The sequence below is a fragment of the Hyla sarda genome, chromosome 5 (assembly GCF_029499605.1).
Source record: "Hyla sarda isolate aHylSar1 chromosome 5, aHylSar1.hap1, whole genome shotgun sequence".
NCBI lineage: Eukaryota > Metazoa > Chordata > Amphibia > Anura > Hylidae > Hyla > Hyla sarda.
This window is the reverse complement of record NC_079193.1, coordinates 26,954,002-26,968,184: the sequence shown is the minus strand read 5'-3', so window position 1 is coordinate 26,968,184 and position 14,183 is coordinate 26,954,002. Positions and strand designations below refer to the sequence as shown.

General features: G+C 45.7%; 1 protein-coding gene across 4 annotated transcripts in view; it reads left to right on the top strand.

Annotated features, from left to right (window-relative positions):
• CDK14 (cyclin dependent kinase 14) overlaps nt 1-14,183 on the top strand; it is a 551,260-nt gene that overhangs the window by 11,054 nt on the left and 526,023 nt on the right. The window contains exon 1 of one of the 4 annotated variants that reach the window (XM_056519060.1): nt 13,966-13,982. The exons of the other annotated variants lie outside the window; for them this stretch is intronic. The gene's annotated coding sequence lies outside the window, so the exon portion shown is untranslated. Of the gene's footprint in view, nt 1-13,965; nt 13,983-14,183 lie in introns of those variants that run through there. 4 annotated transcript variants of the gene reach the window in all.

Here is a 14,183-nt window from a genome sequence, read left to right as displayed (position 1 = left end):
TCTGCAGAGGAAAATCAGCAGCAGACCCCATTAATAGTAGGGTTACGCGGAGCACATCTGCAGCGTATTTCTCACTGCGAATGCATCATCGGCAGTCACAAGAGCGAGCTCCCTGCTGCGGCCGGCTCTGTGTGACCCTACCCTACAGGCAGTTTATTTTGGCGTTTACCTTTTTTATTTTTGGCTTAAAAAAAAAATAAAAATAGTATCGGTTCGTAACGTTAGGTTTGTATCAATTCACTAGCATTTTCTGTAGTAGGAAACGCACTTGTAACCGGTCAACGTACCCTAAAGCTCTAAACAGATACAACTTTTTTTTATTTTTTTATTAAATAGTGTGTGTGTAAGTTTTTATTTTTATTTTATTTTTTTTGATGGCTTTCTCATCACAGAGCATAAAAATGCCACAGGTGAAATGACCCTTCCCCCTTCCATTTCATATTTCCCTGTTGACACCCAGCTGACTTCGGCCACAGACAAAAAAGGGGAGGAGATTAATCAGTTTACAGCAGAGATATAATATATATTTTTTTTTTAAATCACTGCTATTTCAAAATCTTTATCCTCCCAGTACTTATCAGCTGCTGTATGCTCCAGAGGAAGTTATGTAGTTCTTTCCTGTCTGACCACAGTGCTCTCTGCTGACACCTCTCTCCGTGTCAAGAACTGTCCAGAGCAGGAGCAAATCCCCATAACAAACCTTTCCTGCTCTGGACAGTTCCTGACATGGACAGAGGTGTCAGCAGAGAGCACTGTGGTCAAACTGGAAAGAACTACACAACTTCTTCCTCTGGAGCATACAGCAGCTGTAAAGTACTGTAAGGATTAAGATTTTTAAGTAGGAGTAATTTACAAATCTGTTTAACTTTCTTGCATCAGTTGGCACAGGCACATTTATGTTAACTCTTTGCGCACTATGTTCTACACCGACAGTGGTTATACGCAGTGATTTCCCCCCCAATGGTGAACTGTGGCATAAGACGTGGTTTTAGAGCAGGGACCCTGCTTTCCCATACCCAGCTGCTGAGCACTGTACATAGTGGGGGCAACATGGAGGTCTCATGCATCTTACAGACTGAATTTGTATCTGTCTGATCCTAATGTTTTATAGCTTCTTGCAGCTGCTTATCCTCATCTATGGCTAAACTAAGCATTTTAGTGGGAATTTGAGTTTCCCCTTTCTCTCTCTGGCCGTACACAAAATTTTGAAGACGTTAGATCAGCAAGTATCCAAAAGAATTCAGAATATAGCATCATTTGTATATTTATTTCTCCTTTTTCTTGCCTTCGGCCTCTAGGGGTGCTGTTTCATTGCTTGATGCTAGAGCAGTGTTTTCCAGTGTCTCCAGCAGTTGCAAAACTACAACTACCAGCATGCTGGGAGTTGTAATTTTCTAACAGCTGGAGATATGCTGTTTGGAAAACACTACCATAGAGAATATAATATTAAAGGGTAACTTTTCATCAAAATTTCATATATTATAAATTAATGTATGCAGAATAACTTTCCAATTGCATGTTGTTAAAAAATATGCTTCTTTCTATTTAATTTTCCACTTTGAAAAAATTACCACTAGAGGTCTCCCTACCAGTCCTGGCTGCAAGCCCTTTTTATAGATTTCAGACTCATGCTGGAGTCCTAAATCTCTGACTGCAGCCAGGACACAGACAAGCTCAGCTGGCAGCTCTGCATCTGCAGAGAGAAGAAAGATCGGAGCTCACATAGTAAAATGAATGAGGGCATTCAGTAAGGCAGAGTCAGGAGTATCCCCTGCTGTGCTAGGAGCACAGTGCTGGCTCCTTCCTGTCTGATTGACAGGCAGGGAGCAGTGCTGAGCTTGTCTGTGTCCCAGCTGCAGTCTGAGATTTAGGACTCCAGCATGAGTCTGAAATCTATAAAAAGGGCTTGCGGCCAGAACTGGTAGGGAGACCTCTATTGGTCATTTTTTCAAAGTGGAAAATTTAAATAGAAAGAAGCGTATTTTTTAATAACATGTAATTGGAAAGTTATTTTGCATATCAAAAGTTTTTTTTAATGAAAGGTACCCTTTAAAGACTGAATTTCAGTTTTACATCTGCCACAGTAATTGCCAAAAGCAGATGTATATGTGGTGTCCCGGTACCGTATTGTATATGTTACCTGTATAGAGGTCCCCATAGTCAGTCCCTAGGACGTCGGGGGTTTCTCTTTTGTATTTTTTCCCTTGTTCACCCCTCAGTCAATGACTATATGTAAGTTCTTATCAATATAAGTATAGAAATATGTATATATGTAATTGCCTACCTGTTTAAGCGTAGCAGGACCTGCGGGTCACGTGATTAGGTTAGAACTCTATGGTTTTGCTACAGGACCTTTGGAGGTTCCCGTGACGTGTTCACCCACAATGCACTGTAACTGTGAGTGACAGTCGTTACCCACCAATCCAAAACGGCCTGCCCCTGCCCATATAAGGGACTTGCGCCATCTTGATCCCTCTCTTGGGTTGCTGACTCTGGAAGAGATAGGACCTCCGCAGCTTACAAGACAATTTACTAGGCCAAAGCCTTGCGGCCTCGGCCTCTAATATAGCAGATAGACTAAGCAATTCCCCGCTACTCACCGCAAGATCACTGGACCTAAATATTCCCCTAAATCCAGCGGATCTCTGCTATATAATCCCTAAGAAGCTAAATTTGGCTTATCTGATCCCAACCGACTGTCAATCGCTGCTCAGCTATATCCATAGAGACTCTGTTATCTGGACTGTTACTATTGCTGCATGTACAGAAATTCTTCAGTAAAAGTTCATGCAAGTTTTCAGTCAACAGTGTTTGTGGACAATCCTTTATTTCTGCATCACCTATTGCTCTTGGGAAGGGTGGCAATAGGCCCATCAAGAAACACAGCATTTAACCCTCACCCTGGCGTCACGAGTGACAAGGGTTAACAGCGCCCTTAACTATAACGAACAGAAACACCCTGACTACCCTACACCCCCACAAGGCTTGTTCCCAATCCAGCCACCACATATACATGGCTACCCTTTTAGAAAGGAGACCAGACGACAGACCAATATATATCTTTAACCTCTTGTTGGATTCACTACTGCTCATTGACCTCTCATCTGTCAGTCTTGCCTTGGGGCAAATTTGACATATTTTATGTGTTTTAGTTTTTGTAGTTAATCTGCACCTTTTCCCTGTATGCTAAGGCAGAAATTATTGATCCACAGCAGTCTGCCAACACTTCAACCAAGTGCTGCCTTCATTGGGTGACATACTTGTGGCCACAGTATTATTCCTATACCTCTCGGTGACTAAATCTGAAAATGATTTTCATCTATGGTCTTTATTTTACTTTTTTTATTTTATTTTTACAGTTACATGGAACCTGTACTTGTCTGTAGGGATCTCTCTTCCCGTGTCATTCACAGACTGGGAGGACTCCCTGAAATATACCTCCTCCTATAGAGGCCTCCAACATCAGGGGCGGATCCAGAGTCTAGTCTTGGGAGGGGCACAATCAGAGTATCGTGCGGTGGTCAACCCGCCCCCTCCCATAGACTTGCATTGAGGGGGCACGGCATGATGTCGTGGCTATGCCCCTCTTGATGTCACGCCATAACCCCTCAATGCAAGTCTATGGGAGGGAGCGAGTTGACCCCTGCAGCCCGCACCCAGCGTTCGGAACAAAATGTTCCGAACGCTAGGGCAGTGGATTACTCATTTAAGTATGCAGCATAGTGCCCCCCCACATTAAGTTGGCAGCACAGTTCCCCCCACATTAGGTAGGCAGCACAGTCCCCCCCCCCCCCCCTCACATTAGGTAGGCAATATGCTCCCCCACAGACATACAGTCTTCAGCCATATACAATTGTGGTGGACCACCGGTGTATGGCGGGACCACGGGTGTAGCGGTGTAAGTGGTGGGATCAGATGGTATTAACCCCGGGGGCAAAATATTGTTAACCCCCAGTGTTCGAGACGCCAGAGTGGTTTTTGGTACCAGAACCACACGAATGGTATCTCCGCTATTCCAATGGCTAGTAGTGAAGGGAGAGTCCACAACCAGTTATGGTTTAACGGAGGCTTTACTGAGTTCAGACAGATGGAATTATCTTCACAGCTAGGCCAGAATCCCAGAGAGGTGGCCAGGACCCAGAAGGACCTCGCAGCTTGCTTGGACTAGTAGTACTTGTGATAGACTTTAGACAATTATCTTGAGTCTTGACTATATGCTGGACTTGACTACTTGTAGTGACAGCAGACATAGACATTTGACTTACAGGAATGACTGTAGCTTTCCAGCCTTCCAGGTGCTGGTCACTAACACTGAGGTCTCTGGTGTTTGCTGTGCGCAGTAAGGTAGCATAGGAGCTAAGAGAGTGAATTGTAATGACCATCCCTTTTATATAGTGGGGGCTGAACTAAGGCCCATTGGTCAAGCTGCGGGTCATAGGTTAAGCTGGTGCTTTCTGGGAGAACATGTGACAACAAATCATGTGACTGCATAACATAACATGTGACAGACCTCCATTAGGGGACTGTCTACACATTAAAGCAGTATACACAACATTATGGAACATCAGGGGGAGACCCTGCAGGGGAGCCCCCCCCCCCCCAGGTCACTGAGGGTCTCAACCTGACAGGGCCTAAGGGTAGTACAGGACCATGTCCTGTACTGGGACATTACACAGTGTATGGCTTGAGGCTGTATGTCTGTGTCTTGCCCCACCTCAGTGCTCCGACCACCGCTCCTCCATTCCGGGGTCACGATCTACTGCTATGGCCTATAGGTCCAGGGACCGGAGGAGCGGTGGTTGGAGCACCGAAGAGGACGTGTCACTGGTAACTTACCATGCTGGCCAGCGCGGATTGTCCTGCTCAATGCTCCGGTCCTCTGTTCCTATAGGTTCACACATGGGACGTCAGTGACGTTCCCGCGTGCGCTACCTCCCAGCGGCCCCTGCGTTTTTAAAGTTAACGTGGGGCTGCAGAGAGTTAACGGGATCTTTCGGGACACAGGGATGTCCTTAATAGTGATGGGGGAGATTAATCTCGGTGGGCAATTTCCCCGTTCCCCTCCCCCCCCCCCCCTCCCTTATCTGTCACTGTCCAACATGCAGTATGCCCCTGGGTAGGCATAAAATGCAATCTGTCGCCCATAGGTTCTCGTGTTAAAAACTGTTTATCATGCAATGTCAGTTTTTTTGCAAAGTGCTTCTGTATCGGAAAAGACAAAAGATTACATCACATGGTTAGAACAATTAGAACTAATGCACTTAATTAGGTACACCTGTTCAATTGCTTAACACAAATAGCTAATCAGCCAATAACATGTCAGCAACTCCATGCATTTAGGCATGTAGATTTGGTCAAGACAACTTGCTGAAGGGGGGGGGGGGGGGGGGGGGAGGGGTTCTGGCCACTGGGACCACACACGATCTCTGAGCCAGCACCCTGGAATTCTGGATTAGAGAGTCTTATGTGGCAGATAGATAGATACAAAGAAGGTCGACCTGCGTGAGCTCATCTTGTAGGACACATTACCATTTTGCTTTTGCCTATTGTAACCTTCTGTATACCCTGTGGTTCATTGTTTGCGCCATGACCTCGGAGTCATTGACATGTTCGGCGCCTGTTTGTTTGAACAACATGAAAAGCGTATGATAAAAGAATGTGACTTGACTACTTCCAGCTTGTCAGGGGTCGTTATGGACACACAATGTAAAGTGTTGTTGACATTATGGGACACCGGGTCACACAAACGTTGCGGTTCAGGATGACATGCACAATACAACGCGGCTGCTCTGCAGGACAGATGCTCTTTTTTTGCTTTGCACCAGTTGTGAAATTTACCCCAATATTAAAACTCTGTGGGGAGAAATTGTGAGCCTGTGCCTAATTTTGGGATATATGTCTGGTGACCCAGTACAGGAGTTGCACCCTAGCTGGCCTGTCCGGCAGACTCCATTCAGTGACCCCTGCCCCCCCCCCCCCCCCCCCAACACCCCCCCCCCCACCTGTGCCTTGTGTATTTACTTCTATGCCTGTTATATAGTGTTATGTACATAAAATGTGTTATGCCTTTTTAAGTAATGTTGTCATGTGATTGTGACCAGTGACATTGTGACCTACAGGATGACCTATGGGACCCCTCCAGAGTCTCCCCCATATAAGCCCTGGGTGGAGCTAGCTCACTCTTTTGCCCTTTAGTGCTGAGTTGCAGTGAGGTCAAGTCCTAGGTGTGTGTCTGGAGTCCAGAGGAGGCCTAAAGTCTACCACGGATCCACAAGTCCAATACCCCTCTGGTCCAAGTCAAAGCCTGATAAGCTACAAACTGGGTAAAGTCTGTCATAGTCAGTCTGTCAAGTCAGTCCAAGTAAAGTCTGTCTCAAGTCCCAGCAAGCCCTGTGGTCTCTGAAGTCTCTGGTCACCTCTGTGGGCCTGGCTGAGCCGTATGGATGGGCAAGCTGTGCATAACTAGCTTGCCCCCTGACTGGTGAGCAGTAAGGGGTTAAGATATATACAGGCAAGGTTTTACCCCCCCCCCCCCCCCCCCCGCCTGTAAAACTTGCCAGCGGCTATAGGGGTATGTCCCATGGGTGGGGGGGAAGGAGTGCACCAATCAGTGGTTTAATAGTTTTCCGGGCTTTCAGGGGCCCTCCCCTGGGTATTTTATAGCTGTGGTGCCTCCCTTCCCCCCTCAATCTGCCCAGGACCCGGAGTTTTGCCCTCCCTCCCTTTTTGTATCTCTGTTTCTTGTAAGTCACAGCTTGACGGTAAGAAGACGGTGAAAGCGGGGTCAACCCGGGGTAGACCTCCACACAGGACAGTGTGGCAGCACCTCTCGGGTTGGTAAGAAGCCAATCGGTGTCTTTGTTACAGTTAAATTGTTATTTATATAAGTAATTTTATAAATAAAGCTGTAGCCGATCCCCACCCATGGAAAAGTTAAATTGTTGTTGTGTCAGTTATTATTTAATTAATTATTGTAATCAGGGGGTGGGGTAGTTATAGCCTGCTAGGAGCTAATTGGGTCTCAACAGTCTAGACTGTTACACCTATCTGACTCTGTAAGGCTGCTGTTGTTCCGTAACTTGGCGTTGGAGTCATTATTTGCCCCCATGCCTAGCCCAGGATCCAGTGGTGTAGAGGATAAACCACACCCTGGCATCACAAACACAATTGGTTAATGCCATCTGCCCCTAGGGTAACTTCATCTGCCCTCATCATATGCTCCACCCCTGAATATCTTAACCCTTCCCCAAAGAACCGTAGTAAACCATAAATAGTGAGCGTGAATTGTCTTGAAAGAAAAGTTATATTGACTACCTAAAGCTGCCCATACACATACCACTAGAGTTGGCTAAACCGGACTATTACAGACTGGCCATCCAACAGTGTTTTGGCGCCTCCCAACTCTCTAATGACAGATGTCAGGGGAAGAGAAGGTTAAACATGTTCGATTTCAACCGCTTGATCCTTTTCTTCTTGGTGCTATAAGCCACCACTGTAGGCGACCACAGCATCTTTCTCCTATATCTCTGCATTCACAACACATGTATACTCAGCCAAGCTGAGCGTGCATGTATATGGAGGGATCGCTAGAGATGGATGTCCTCCCTGCAAGAAGTCGTCTGTAGCATGGGCCGTCATCAGAGTACCCAAGTCTTCTCTATTGCACGTCTAGGAGGTCTTGCCTTTTTGGCAAGAAGAGAAGTGAGAAAAAGGAACTCAAAAGATGGCGCTATTGCGGATAAATGGCTTTCTTAATAGGCAAACCGTACTTTATTATAAAAGACAGTTTACATGTACATCCAAGGCAAGACGCGTTTCGGGTAATATCCTACCCTTTATCAATTGCACATCTGCAGTAGGATATTACCCGAAACGCGTCTTGCCTTGGATGTACATGTAAACTGTCATCTATATATGTAAAACTCAACGTGTGTGTGTATATATGTATGTGTGTATATATGTGTGTGTGTGTGTATATATGTATGTGTGTGTGTGTGTGTATGTATGTGTATATATGTATGTGTGTGTGTATGTATGTGTATATGTGTGTGTGTGTATGTGTGTATATATGTATGTGTGTATATATGTATGTATGTGTGTATATATGTATGTGTGTATGTATGTATGTTCCAGCATCACATCCAAACGGCTAAAGATATTAACATGAAACTTGGTCACATGTTACTTATATGTCAGCAACAAACATAGGATAGGTGATTTAACCCTTACTCACCCCCATTTGCCAGGGGCGGGGTTTATGTTTAAAGTCCCATACAAGTCAATGGGAAATATATGTTACTGCATAACTTCCAAACGGCTGGAGATATTTCCATAATACTTGGTCACATGTTACTTATACGTCCACTTAAAATATAGGATAGTTAACTTAACCCTTAACTACCCCCATTTGTGAGGGTCGGGGTTTTTGTTTAACGTCCCATGCAAATCAATGGGAAATGTATGTTCCCACATAACTTCCGTACGGCTGGAGATATTTCAATACCTGGTACACATATTACGGGTCGGGATAGGAGGTCGGGATAGGAGGACGGGATATGGGGTTGGGATATGACAACAATATATGAGGACGGGATATGAAGTCAAAAGCTTCCTCCTGTTGTTGAACCGGGTATTCAGCTAGTTTATAATAAAGTACGGTTTGCCTATTAAGAAAGCCATTCATCTTTTGTGCTCTCATGCATCATGCTGTTATTTAAGTTTTTTTTTTCCTCATGTATTTTTTAGTGTTTGAAAATGTAACAATAATAATAAAAATAAATAAATTTAAAAAAGCCATTTATCCAGGATAACACAATCTTTGGAGTTCCTTTTTCTCACTTCTTTTCATGCCTATTACTGGATCTGCTGCAGCGGTTTCTGGTCAAGCTCTTATGGCCTGCGAATCCCCTGGATACCCCCCAATTAGGTCAGAGTCCATAATCCAGACCTTCACTAATCCTTTTGTACCTGCAGGATTACACGAGGCGCTGTCCTCGCTTTTTTTTGCATTCATTCTTTTTTTTTTTTTTGCAAGAGTCTCCTAAACATTCCCTACACTAAGTACAACGTTCAGAGAAAATAAGAAAGACAGGGTTCAGCACAGCAGAAACCAGCTCCTCCCTCTCTCCTGAATGGAAGTTGTGTAGTCCTCTTATTGTCAGTGTGGTGGTGTCTCATCAAGACAACGTATCACCCTCTGCTATCTCAGGAGGCATGGTTGGATCTTGCGCTAGCTTTGCCCCCTAAGTGATGTCACCACCTGTGACCAGACCCTACAGCAGTGTTTCCCAACCAGGGTGCCTCCAGCTGTTTCAAAACTACAACTCCCAGCATGCCTGGACAGCCTTCGGCTGTCCAGGGATGCTGGGAGTTGTAGTTTTTCAACAGTTGGAAGCACCTTGGTTGGGAAACACTGCCCTACAGCCTACAACCCCATCTGTTATATCCACCTAAACCTATTTATCTTAGAAAACGAGGTATGGTTACTGCATGCTCCCTTGTAATGAACAATGACACACGGGCAGAGAAGCAGACAGGGAATGAATAGCAGGAACTACAACCTCATTAGTCTGCTTTAAAATTAGATGTTCTGCCACAGCTCTGGGGGTGTGGGGGGGGGGGTGGGTAGATCTGGCAGGAGTGCTGTGGAAGGGGAATAGACAGAATTGGAGGGCTTTGATGAAGAGCTGAGGAAAAGCAATGCATTCTGGGAATTGTAGTGCTGAGCAAAGGCTTGACCAGGAAGCTCAAGCCTGAAACTCCAAGACCAGCATATAGGAATATAACTGCAGGATCAGACTACACACTTGATTTGTTTGTAGTCTGTTACCATGGAGACACAGACGTTTGCACAGGAGCTGTATGCACTTTATTTTTTTTTTTCCAAGAATTAAAGGGGTTATCCAGCATAAGGTTATTTTAGTACGTACCTGGCAGACAGTAATGGACATGCTTAGGAAGGGTCTGCGCTTGTCTTGATGTCGTGATGTCAGCAGAGAGCTCTGTGTTCCAAAAAGAAAATAATTTCCTCTGTAGTATTCAGCAGCTAATAAGTACTGGAAGGATTAAGATTTTTTTAATAGAAGTTGATTTAAAAAAAAAAAAAAAATATATATATATATATATATATATATATATATATATATATATATATATAAAAAAAAATATATTCCACCAGAGTACCCCTTTAACTCAGTTATTTAAAAAAAAAAGTGTGCCTCAAGGGAATGCCATAGCTACGTTTATGGAGATGTTTAGGACTTGTTAAGTTGTGTTGTATGTGAATTGTCAGGCGCTGTGTTTATATGGAGGGAACAATGGCTGATTATTATTTTCAGTACAGCTATAGTGGAGCTGTGTGCGGAACAGATGGCGGCTCTACCTAACGCAGAGCCCCAGAGGCATTGGGAAGATGGGGGTGAGAAGGTTAAGTGGCTGCCGCATTCCGAAAAGTCCTGTGTCCTATGGGCCGTAGTGATCTCGGGGCCATTTTTAATCAGCGCCTAAACCTTCTATCCAGGTTCTTCAGTCGCCCCCTTCCCTGCGTGGACACAATCCTGTCATTATTTAGCTTGGCGCTCCATCATATGCTAACTAGGCCCAGTTACTGCTGTCACTGATCCAGGACTTTTTTTTTTTTTTATTTTGGCTCTGGAAAATTCACCGTATTTGAGGGAGGAAATTCCAGCGGTGTCATCAATGAAACAGAACAGTATTCTCAGCAATGCAAATGGTGAGGTATTCGATGCCTATTCTGGCCTTGTAAGGAGAAGAGGTGGAGACCCTTTCAGGTCCTTTAAGGCTGAATGGAGTCATCGCTGAGTTTACCCGAATGTAACTGAGTGATGCAAACGCTGCTTTTCTCAATTTACATTTGCAAAATGAGGAGGATCAGGTGCCAGATCCTGGCTGCCAAAACGCTCGACCCTACAGGCTGCGGCGTCCAAGATGCTGGCGTGGTGTCCTCCGCTGACATGACAGCCTGGACTACTGTAACATGCTAAATGGTTGGTAACATTCATGTGGATTCAGATCAATTATAATGGGATTTTTTTTTATTTTTTATAGTTATTACAATCTCAATATCCTGCTTTATATAGCCCTTTAGGAGTTATGCATCATGGTGGTGCGGGTGGGGGGGGGGTTGATGGGGTGAGCTTGAGCTGCCAAGAAGCAATATCTCCCCCTATGGTGGACTTGGAGGTCTTTTTCGTTCATCCACTAAGTCCTGAGACGAGTAGATATAAAACCTTGAAGGTTTATTGCAACTTCATCAAACAATAAAACCAGTATAAAATTACGCGTTTTGGGGGAGCCACCCCCTTCTTCAGATCAGTGATGCGTAATCTTATTTTATACTGGTTCTATTGTTTGATGAAGTTGCAATAAACCTTCTGCTAGGATTCGGCTAACTGGATGTGGATCCTCTGTGTCAGAGAGGGATTGGCGTGGACCGTGTCGGTGGACCGGTTCTAGGGTTGCTACTGGTTTTCACCAGAGCCCGCTGCAAAGCGGGATGGTCTTGCTGCGGCGGTAGCAACCAGGTCGTATCCACCGGCAACGGCTCAACCTCACTGACTGCTGAGAAGGCATGGGACAGAAGGACTAGGCAGAGGCAAGGTCAGACGTAGCAGAAGGTCGGGGCAGGCGGCAAGGTTCGTAGTCAAGAGGATAGCAGGAGATCTGGAACACAGGCTTTGGACAACACTAAACGCTTTCTCTGGCACAAGGCAACAAGATCCGGCAGGGAAGTGCAGGGAAAGTGAGGTTATATGGACAGGGAGCAGGTGGAAGCTAATTAGGCTGATTGGGCCAGGCACCAATCACTGGTGCACTGGCCCTTTAAATCTTAGAGAGCTGGCGCGCGCGCGCCTGGACGTGACAGCCGGGGACCGGGACAGGTAAGTGACTTGGGATGCGATTCGCGAGCGGGCGCGTCCCGCTATGCAAATCGCATCCCCGCCGGCAATATCAGTGCAGCGCTCCCGGTCAGCGGGTCTGACCGGGGCGCTGCAGAGAGAGGAACGCCGCAAGCGCTCCGGGAAGGAGCAGGGACCCGGAGCGCTCGGCGTAACACCTTCAAGCTTTTATATCTACTCCTCTCCGGACTTCGGCTTTATTACTACCATCCACGGAACCAGCAGCGCCACATAGAGGTCTTTTTCGTTCATCCACTACTTGCCTTTCTACAGGAGACGGTTTCACCTCGCCTGTAACCTCAGCATTGCAGTCTCTCTCTTTCTTTCTCTTTCTTTCTCTTTCTTTCTCTCTTTCTCTTTCTTTCCCCCCCTCCCCTCTGTTTCTGTTTTTCTCTGCCCCCCTCCGGTCTCTTGCTTTTTTTTCTTCTTTTATATAGGTTCTATGGAGGACTTGGCTGGTCCATGTAGTACTACATCATACTTCATAAGCTCCCTGTTTCTTATTGGATTGTTTAACTCAGGGTTTCCCAACCGGGGTGCCTCCAGCTGTTGCAAAACTACACCTCCCAGCATGCTCGGACAGTCTGAGTGACACAGCCACTATCTTTAAACTGCTCCCCATATGTGACTGTTTCCTATTCTTCTGCATGTTTTGCGGTGGGGGAGCACTGTGACCACTGTAGGGACTTATTTGTTACGGTCGTTACTTTGGAAGGTCACCAGGGGACCCTTGAGTCGTGCACAAAAATGAGTCCCATAAATCCGACCGCACAGACTTTATGAGCTCGGATAATGAAGTCATGCTTCTGTCCCCGATTTCACTTTAGGTGTCGCCTCGGAGTGACCCCAAACACATTACCTGGGTGCTGACTAACTGATAGAACGTCTGTAGCCAGGAACGGTGTCTCTTGTTCATACACAAAGGAGCAAATCTGTCTGATCTCGTTGGGATCCACTCTACAACACGCACAGCTTCCATGAATTTTCACATATGTCATTGTTTACTCTGTCACCAGAGGGGTCTAGCATCAGCGGATTCTACTCTGCCCAATAAAGGCATTCTCCCAAGATTAAAATGTATCTCCTCGGTGGGGGGCTGACTGTTGGGACCACCATTGATCATGGGAAGGAAGGTCTAATATATCTCAATTGAATGAAGCGTCTGCACACATGGTTACCTACCAATCCACTCACTGTCTGTGGGACTTGTGAAGAGCCAAAATTCCTGTATTTATTGTGTGTTCAAGTAGTTGTCCCCATTATGGTCACCCTCTCATTCATGGTTCCCTCACTCATTATCTCATTTCTGGTATCCATCATAGCTTCCATCTCATTCCTGTCCCCATCATGGTTTTCCCATGTCATATTCACTGTCCCCATCATAGATCTTCAACTTATTCCTAGCCCACAGCATGGCTCCCGATCTCATTCCTGGTACCCAGCGTGGCTTGCCATCTTATTACTCTCCCCAGCATGGTTCCCCGTATCATTCCTAGTCTACAGAATGGCTTCCCAACCTTTTATTCCTTGTCAACTACTCATTCCTAGCCTACCAATTTGCTCCCCCATCTCATTCCTAGCCCAGAGCATGTGTGATGTCCCAGTACAGGTACACGGTCCTGTACTACCTGTAATCCCTGAAAGGTTGAGTCCCTCAGTGACCTAGGGTCTCCCCTGCAGGGTCTCCGCCCTGTTGTCTCCACCTGTTATTTTATATGGTGTGTATGTCACTTTAAGTGCTTAGACAGGATCCCTATGTATAGTTAGTATAAAGGACCTGTTCTCAAGAACCTGTGTGTAAGTTTTCACATGTTATTTTATGCAGTCACATGATTTGTTGTTGCATATTCTCCCAGAGAGCACCAGTTTAACCTATGACCCACAGCTTGACCAATGGGCTTTAGTCCAGCCCCCACTATATAAAGGGGTGGCCATTTGCAATTTGTGCTCTTAGACCCCACCATCTGATCTGAGAACAAGTCTCTTTACTACCAGCTCAGCTACCAGAGATCTCAGGACAAGTGATCAGCATCTGGAAGGCGACAAAAGCTACAAGTCTCTCCAGTAAGTCTACAAGTCTATGTCTGCTGTCACTACAAGTAGTCAAGTCCTGCACGTAGTCAAGTCTAATTACAAGTCAAGATTATTACAAGTATATTGGTCCAGCAAGCTGCGAGGTCCTCTGGGTCCTGGCCACCTCTCTGGGAAATCTGGCCTTAGCTGTGAAGATAATTCCATCTGTCTTATACTCAGTAAAGCCTCCGT